The sequence below is a fragment of the Tenrec ecaudatus genome, chromosome 14 (assembly GCF_050624435.1).
Source record: "Tenrec ecaudatus isolate mTenEca1 chromosome 14, mTenEca1.hap1, whole genome shotgun sequence".
Taxonomy (NCBI): Eukaryota; Metazoa; Chordata; class Mammalia; order Afrosoricida; family Tenrecidae; genus Tenrec; species Tenrec ecaudatus.
The window spans coordinates 103,557,773-103,566,908 of NC_134543.1; the positions used below are offsets into that span (position 1 = coordinate 103,557,773).

Genomic DNA, 9,136 nt, shown 5'->3' on the forward strand with positions numbered 1-9,136 from the left:
CCACCCCTAGGTGACTTCCTCAGCCCAGCCAGCACCTTCCCCTCCTCTTGGTAACCAGCATCTCCAGAAACATCTGGCTGTACTCCAGGCTTGGATGCCAGGGTGGAAGTTGTAGCCAAAGGGAGGAAGACGGTCCTACAGGACCGTAGGAAAGCTGGCTCCCTGGCGCGGAGGTCAGAGGCCTGGCAGGACAGAGATGAGGGGACTCTTGCAGCGCAGCCCCTGCCAGGGCCATGCCAGCGTGAGGGAGGGAGGTCCAGACACCTGCGGCCCCACAAGGATCGGGCTCCTGGGCAGCTCCGTGCTGCCCAATCTGGGTGATTGTAACCCGGGCCTTCGGCAGAGTGGGCCTTATGCCTGAGCTTCATCCTCACCTGCCCTGGAACGCACTTCGGAGGGTCGCGGAGGGGGCTGAGCAGTGTGCTCAGACCATACGCCCCTCACTCTTAATCCACTCCACCCACACACCCTCCACTGTAGTTGGTCCTGGGAGTTCCAGCAATTATCGTTTTGTAGATGTCAACGCCTGGGAATCACACGTGTGTCGGAGCATAACTGTGCCCCGTGGATTTTTCAACGGCGGATCTTTTGGACGTAGATCGCCAGGACTCTCTTCCGAGGGCCTCTCGGTGGTTTTGAATCACCAGCCTTCCCATGTAGCAGGGCCGTTTGTACCACCCAGGGACTCCCACCAAGTTCCAGAGACACAGAACAGGCTCCTCGTCAGAGCCCAGATCAGAGATGCAGATGGAGCTCAGAGCTAGCCTCGGCTAGGGCCCACAGCGCCTGCAGAGCTAGTCCCTGGGCCATCGCATGAGAGCAGATTCCGCTGCTGCCCAGCTCCAACCTATCATTACCATGAGCTGCCCGCCCCATCCAGCAGGCCCCCTGGCAGGCTAGAGGATTTCTACTGGAACCAAATGGCAGGCTTTTGTGATGGAGGTAAGAGGGCCAACCAGGGAAGGCCTGCAGTAATAATTCTAGAGAACAGAACCTGGTCACCTGACTGTTTAAACCAACAGTTCTCAACCTGTGGGTCACAACCCCTTTGGGGGTTGAATGACCCTTTCACAGGGGTTGCCTGATTCAATAAAAGACCAAAATAAAATAAAAGACCAAAATATTCAAAACAGTAGCAAAATTACAGTTATGAAGGAGTAACGGAAATAACTTGTTTGGGGGGGGGTCACCACAACGTGAGGAACTGTATTAAAGGGTCGCAGCATTAGGAAGGTTGAGAACCACTGGTCTAAGCCATCATGTGTATAAGAACATGAACTGCTCCCCTAAAATGGCATAAATTCACTATCTAATTGAACTTGTTTGGGCTTGCTTTGCAAGGCACATGAAGCCACGCTCGTTTATAATGTCTTATTGCAAAGTTGGCCAAGAAAGAAAACTGGTCTATGAACAAGTGAAAAATAAGGGAAGGTGAAGTATCCCTGATTTGCACAGATCAGGTGTAGGTTGAACACAGACGGCATGGAATTTAAAGTCGCCCGATGACTGGGGAGCAGGGCTCAGTCTATGCCCTTGAATGTCTCTGTGACCCCTCTCCCCTTCCTGGGCTGGAGTCCAATCACCTTCCTTATTTGTGGCTTCTGTGGTCTGGCCCAGAGCAATCCCAGAGCTCCAGAGTCCTGAGAACATGTACCCCCTGGGGTGTGAATTAACACTTTCCCCCTGAACTGATTTATATGGGAACAGGTAGAGTCACAGCATTGACCCCTATAGATAGTGTATATATAAGTAGACCCCTATAGATATAGGTAGAGTCACAGCATTGACCCCTATAAAGTGACTTCCAGCCCCCACCAGTGTGAACAAGTTAGGTACTCCCAAACCCCACAAGACAGAAGCCCCAGGCTCAGCTGGTTGGCCTGAGAGGAGAACTGAGCTCTCCGTTTCCCATCTATCTATTAATGAGGTGGTAGATTTGGGGTCTGTGGGAAAACACACAATTTCTGACTCACCAGAGATTCTGAATTTGGAGGGAGGGTTCGTGGGTTGGATGTAGGACAGTGCCGAGAGTCCCTGAAATTACGTGCAGAATTATGTAGGTATGCGATTAGCAGGAGGCAGTGGATGACAATGGGAACCCAAATTCCATTTGCAGCCTCCCAACATGGAGTAAGCCCCTGGTGAATCCCCCTCTGACCGACCCGTAGCTGCCATCAGACGGAGAACGTGCGCGTGCGATGATGGCGGTGTCACTGGGTTAAGACGTGACGCCTGATCGTTTATTTCCTCTCCTGTTCGACGCGTTTTAAATACAGTGATACTTCGGCTGTCCAACAGCTCCAAGTTTGAACTTTCCACTCCTGTAACAGCAAAGTTTGAAGAAAAAAACAATCTCGGTGTTCATAACTTTGCTTGAGAGGCAAAGGGAAAATCCGACTTGGAGCCCGCTATGGGCGAGGGAGTCACGCTCACAGCCTCGCTCACAGGCTAAGCGCCGCCCTCACTGTGACAACATCCAGCGTTAGCATCGATACCTAAAATGCTTGTCCTCGTGCCTTTGTGTCCTACTATGTCGGATACAATTGCTGCATGGATTGTAACAAGAGTTGAAAGAGCCTCCAGTAAAATTATCATATATATATATATATATACATGTGAAAATTATCATATACATGTGAATTTCTGGGCACCCAGTTTCCAGAAGACTGTGGTTGATTGAGAACCCCCCAAATCCATTTGCAGGATCCCCATGGGGATTAAACCTCTTGTGAATTTTTGAGATTTGTTTGAGTTTTTATTACCTTTGGCTTTCCTTTGGATTGAGAAATTTTGGGGTCTTTTATTTTGTTATTGCTATTGGGTGTTTCTGTTTGTTTGTTTGTTTTTGTATATTTTTCTTTATAAGAAATCCAGGAAGGGTAAATCTGTACAGACAGTACCTGGATTATTAATTGCTTAGGGTTATGGCAGCAGAAGTTGTGGGGAAATGGAAAGCTAATAAAAATCAGTCCATAAATAAAGAAAATGTTCTGAAATTGATTGTGGGTGTGCTTACACAATTCTTTTTAATATGTTTCAACCATTGAATTATATGACCTGTGAATTATATGTCAATAAAACAGTTGAAAGACATACATGTGAACTTCATTTTAGTAATTATTTTAGTATCACATCATATATAATTACATAATTAAATAATGTTTCACTTAATCCAATATATTCAAAATGTTATCAATTTAATATGTAATCAGTATCCACATTTATTGAGATAGTTTGCATGTTTATTTTTTCATCCACTAACTCTTCAGAGTCAATGCGTGCTTTACATTTGCAACCCAGCTCAGTTCAGTCTCACTACATTTCAGGTGTTCAGTGGTGACAGGTGTCAATTCATGGCTGCCATATTGGAGAGTGCAGATCTTTTGTCAATTCTCCCAAAAGGTTTCTGCCTGGACAAAGATGAAAAAGCCACTGTTCAACGTGTCAATGTGATCAATTCCCAATATAGGAGGGCTGCAGGTTCTGCTGGACGGAGAGGAAATACTTGGGCCCTTTCAATCGTTTTATATGCCAAGATGTAAGGCATTGATTTGGTTGAGATTCAATGTGGGAAGTGGGGTGGGACAGTGAAGCCAAGTTGTTGTCCCCAGGCTAAAGTAGTGGAGCTCTCCCCCTCCACCTTGCAAGGGCTGTGTTCAGGGAGAAGGGAAGGGAAGAGGTAAGCCAAGGAGGACAGAGGGCAGGTCACAGAGACAGAGGGTTGATGGTCATGGCTGGGCATGGAAGAGCCATATGTTGCTCACCCAGGCCAATGGAGTTTTGGTAAAAGGGCATGCCTGTATGTCCCAGAGAGGATCTGACCCTAGATGATAAGTTGGAGGAGGTCGTAAGCACCTGTATTCTCCATCCCTTCTATCATGCAGGGCATTCCCCCTTCAACTTCCTTGTCTCAAGTTTTCCTCTGCGCTCACAATACTGAGCATCCGTTGTCTTTTCACTCAGCATCTATAACTCCTTCATTTTCCTTCTAGGAAAGCATATCCCTACTTTCTTCTGGGAACCCTCTCTTTCTCACTGCCCCTTGCCTCAGTTTAGGTGGAATGGACACCACCTCCAGTGACAAGAATGCACGTTTAGCATCTAGCCCATCACTGCATGGAATTCCCCTGGCCATGGCGATCAATTCATTGAATTCTTTACCCAAATTGGTCTAGTTCAAGGAAATCCTGGTGCTTGAGCTTCAGACGGGGCGCTTGCTCTTTCCCGCTGAATGGAGCTGGAGCTGCCAGAAGTAGTCTTTTTGCCACAAAAGGAAATCTACCAGAAACAAATATGGAGCCCAAAGAAAGGCGGGCCTTTCTACCCCCTTAAAGAGTTACTACCCCCTTAAAGAGTTACAGTCTCCGAAATGTCCATGGCAGTTCAACCCTGTCCCGCAGGTTGCTTGGAGTCTTCATTGGCTCAACAGCAGTGAGTTTGGTTGTGATTCAATGATCCTTACTATGACACCACGTGCTGGGCCGAAGGGGGTTGAATGTAAAGCAACGCTGTTTAGAGCTGGGTCTTCCTCGCGCACATGCTCTTCAAAGGCTTGGGAGTAATAAAATAAGTTCTGTGCTCCTAAGCTGTAGCAAAATTCGCAAGAATAAGCTATTTGAACCACAGTTGGTTAAGGCCACTGTCTTCCCATTCTCTTTCCATTCCTCCGTTCCTGATTTTAGCATCAGTGTGACTTTAGGCATTTTATCATCTGGCAAAGGGAAAGATGCATGAGAGAAACTTTAATTTTGAGGCAGTGAGACATATTTCTGTGATATTTCCATTAGTTGCCCATATTGTCATCTTCTTGCGAATCATTTTGGTTTAGAAGCTCCTCTGGCTTCATGACATAAAGGTCCAAGGTCAGAGGTCATATTGTAGTACAAATGCGGTCTTTGGTCCCTGAATAATTATGTGGAGGAAGAGAAAAGGAGGCTCAAAATAACAAGAGACAGAAAGTAATCTACCGAAATGCAGTCATTCAGAACATGAAGTAGAAGATTTCATTCTCTTTGACATCTGATCAAAACCAAAGTCCTCTTCAATTTTGGGATGTTTTCAACCATGCCTTGAATATATATATATATATATATATATATATATATATATATATATATATATATATAATCTCATCAACATTTTAGAAATAGATTTTAGCATAATTCCTTTCTCGCACATCTATAATTGCTCAGATAGGAGAGAAATTCAACTGAAGTCATGGCAGATTTTCTTTTCTGAAGATGTTGTGACAATGGCCCATGATCTGCATGCTCTTCAAGAACCTTGCCACTCTCCCAACAGCAGGGGAAGGCCAAGTCCCCTCTTCTTGACTCTTAGGTGAGTTTGTGACACTCTTGTAACAAGCACACTATAAGGAGTGATGTGACTTGACATCCAGGGTGAGATCATAAAAGGTGATGAACCTTCTCTTTGATAGCTGTCACGCTCACACACAGAGCCACCATGTAAGAAGTTCCACTGCCCCAGGGATACCATACTGTGAGGAAGCCAGGCCACATGGAGAAGTCACAAGTAGGTACTAGAGTTGAGAGTCCTCATTCTACCTGCCCAGATTCCACACTTGGAAAAGAATGAATCTTCTGAGAGTTCCAGTCTCCAGCTGTCATATCACACCCAGCCTCTGCGTCTTCCCATTATGGGCCAAAGACATGGCAAATCCTCTGAGCCTCCTTTTGAATTTCTGAGGCACAGAATCCGTTAGCCTAATAACACAGTTGCGATTATGCCATTACATTTGCTAACAGAAAGGTCAGCCGTTCGAAACCACCAGGTGCTCTTTGAGAGAAAGAGGAGGCTTGCTATTGAGAGTTACAGTCTCAGAAACTCACTGGTGCAGTTCTATGTTGTCCTTTAGAGTCACTATGAGTCAGAACCGACTCTTTGGCAGTGAGTTTGGTTTGGTTGTGGTTTTTACATCAAATGGTGGATTATTCTAAGATGTGCATAGCTGACCAGTGCAGTTATTCCCCATGTCGCCAGCCCTGTCTGCTGTTTGACTGAAAATTGAGCCAGTTCCAGACCTGAAGGGTGACGTAGGGCCATAATTTCAGGGTTCCACCATCTTTACCTGACCAGTAAGCCTGGTCTTGTTTATGGTTTTGAATTTGGTTCTATTTATTTCTTCCACTCTATCCAAAAGCTTCTGATGGGATCCCTAGGAAAGACTGTTTTCTGTCTGCTGTTTGCTCTAGAGAAAGTGACATTACAAAATTGGTGTTGAATACAGAAAGGTAAAGGTGTTTATTTGTTATTAAATAACAAATTTTTATGTGATGACATTAATATTGATCAGATTTTTTAAATTTATATATTTTTTCGGAATATTATTCATTTAATCCTAAAACAATTGTACAATAAGCAAAATACAAGAAAAGGGAGGAAAACAGGGTTACCTTTCCTAAAGGGGCCGAAAGATAAGATCTGTGCAGCCCAGCAACTAACCTTCACATTCTGGAGTCTTGCTTGAAGCCCATCAAAAATCCAGATGAAAGAAAATCACAAGTGTCACCAACAGAAGGAATGCTGATTAGAATCAAAAACGTCCCCGAGTGCTGGCTTCTCTGATGGGATTTCGGAATCTTCCTGGCACAGTTTGGTTAAGCTAACTCTCACTGATGGCTCCATTAGAGAGGAAGAATGCTCCAGTCCGTGCTGTTTAAAAAACACAGAACACTGGGAAGGAAACACAAAATGCAAGAATCTACTGTTCCCTAACAAATATGGCTTAGCACCCAGAGAAAGCCTTTGCCCCCAACAGAGAATTTCTACACAGGGTTAAGCTTCCTTAGATGAGGCGGACCTTTCATTTTCAGGACACATCATTTCCTGCCAGGTCTTTAGAGGCAGAAGTTCCACTTGGACTCTACTGTGGATTCTAATACACATCCCCGTGAGCTCAGCTTCCTGAAAACATACACGTGCTGGGTTCTAGGTTCTCCTGGTCAGTGACTGGATTCACTAGCTCACAGCAACCAGAATCGCACATACACTATTTGCATGATGAAGAATACAGCAACTGCTGCAAGTTTGGCGTAAGTGGAACGCATGTTCAAGTACTTCGCATTCTGGCGGTATTTCTTGGACAGACTGGACAAATTGTTAGCCTTTGAATCCAATGTTGAGAGTGCTTCTCCCCGCTGTAGCATTTCCTCAATATTGGCCAGCATGATCCTCTGCATGTCTTGCAATTCTCTGTTGATGGAGCCCAGGTTTCTCCGAGCACGGCTGTCAATGTAGTTTTTTCTTTTTTGGTTTTTTGGATGTAGGTATCAAACTCGATAAAAGAGTAAGATCTAGACACAGTGGGCACCTTCTTTCCATGCTGTTCATCAGACTCTGAGTACAAGTCTTCTAGGTAGGCAAAAGCCAACTTCTTAGGGAAGGCAGCTTCACATAAAACCAAGTAGCATACACCCTGTTCAATAATGTAGTGAAAAGTCATGGCTCCAGCTCCCAAGGTACATCTGGTAGGGGACTGTTCATTCAGCTTTCGAAAGAGTTGTTTAGCCTGACTTTGGTCCCCGCCAGACTGTTCGTCCTCCTGCATCAAGGCGGCCAGAGGAAGCCCGTCCGCCACTCAGGCGATCATCGTGAGCAGCACCATCTTCGCAGAGGACAGGGACCAAACGCTGGCCCCGGCGGTCCTGGCGCCGTCCTCGCCGTCCTCGGCAACAGCTCGCTCTCCACCGTACTTCGCAAGACTCCGCTCCCGGTGTCCCCACTCCCTGGTCCCCGCTGAGGTGGCCGGCTAAATTTTATATTTTTATGTGATTTCCCTCAGCATTCTAAGTATCTGCTCTTGGATCTAATTTTGTATCAACATGTGTAAGTGTCAGGTCCCATATAACATGGATCCACCCCTAGTACACACACTGTTCTGTTTAAAGCATTACCTAGTGGTGCTGTCGGCAATGTGTCAGACTGTAGCTACAAGGTCAGAGGTTCAAACCCAGCAGTCAACTCCATGGGAGAAACAGGTGGCTGTCTGCTTTCAAAAAGATTTACATTCCTGGAGTTCCCACGTGGGATTTCTATGAGTTGAAATAGGCTCCATGGCTGTGAGTTGTGTGTATGTATATATAGACATCGTGGTTGGTCAAGTGGAAGGGCAGCAAACAAGAGGAAGACTCTCAATGAGATAGATTGAAACAGTGGTTGCAACAATGGGCTCAAACATCTCAACTGTGAGGGTGGGCAGTGTTTCATTCTGTTGGACATCTAGTGGCCATGGGTCGGAACCACCTCCAGCTTTAACAACAACATATCTATACCCAAACCAAACTCACTGCTGTGTGTGTGTGTGTGTGTGTGTGTGTGTGTGTGTGTAGGATGGCACAGGACCGGGCAGTGTTTCATCCTGTTGTAAATAAGGTCGCTATGAGTTGGAACCTGTTGCAATATCATTAGGTGACACCAAATAGGTTCCAAGTCATAGCAATCCTGTGTTTACAACTGAACGAAACACTGCCCGGCCCTGTGCCATCCTCACAATTGTTCTGAGGTTTAAGCCCATCAATGAAGTCTATCTTGTTGAATGCCTTCCTCTCCTTTGCTGCCCCTCCACTTCACCAAGCATGATGCCCTTCACAGGGATTGATCTCTCCTGATCACATGTTCAAAGCATGTGAGACAAATGCTCCCCATCCTTGCCTCTAAGGAGCACTCTGGTTGGTTGTACTTCTTCCGAGATAGATTTGGATGTTCTTTGGTAGTCCGTGGTATTCACAATATTCTTCTCCAGCACCATAATTCAAATGCATCAATTCCTCTTCCATCTTCCTTATTTGATGTCCTACTTTTAGATAGATAGATAGATAGATAGATAGATAGATAGATAGATAGATAGATAGATAGATAGATAGATATGCCCGAGTGGCATAGAAGACTGAGCTGCTAACCACAAGGTCAGTCAGCAGTTCAAATACATCTGGGAGAAAGATGAAGCTTTCTGCTCCCACAAAGATTTCCAACCTGGGCTCATCAGAACAGAAAAATCATATCATTGTGAATAAGGGGGAGTGCGGAGTGGATACTCAAAGCCCATCTGTAGGCAATTGGATATTCACTTACAGAAGGGGCTCAGGGAAGAGATGAGCCAGTCAGGGTGCAGTGTAGC

The 9,136-nt window shown here is 45.5% G+C and overlaps 1 pseudogene; it reads right to left on the bottom strand.

Annotated features, from left to right (window-relative positions):
* Window positions 1–6,806: 6,806 nt before the first annotated feature.
* LOC142425753 (vesicle-trafficking protein SEC22b pseudogene) lies at window positions 6,807–7,624 on the bottom strand (annotated as a pseudogene).
* Between the last annotated feature and the right edge of the window lie 1,512 nt (window positions 7,625–9,136).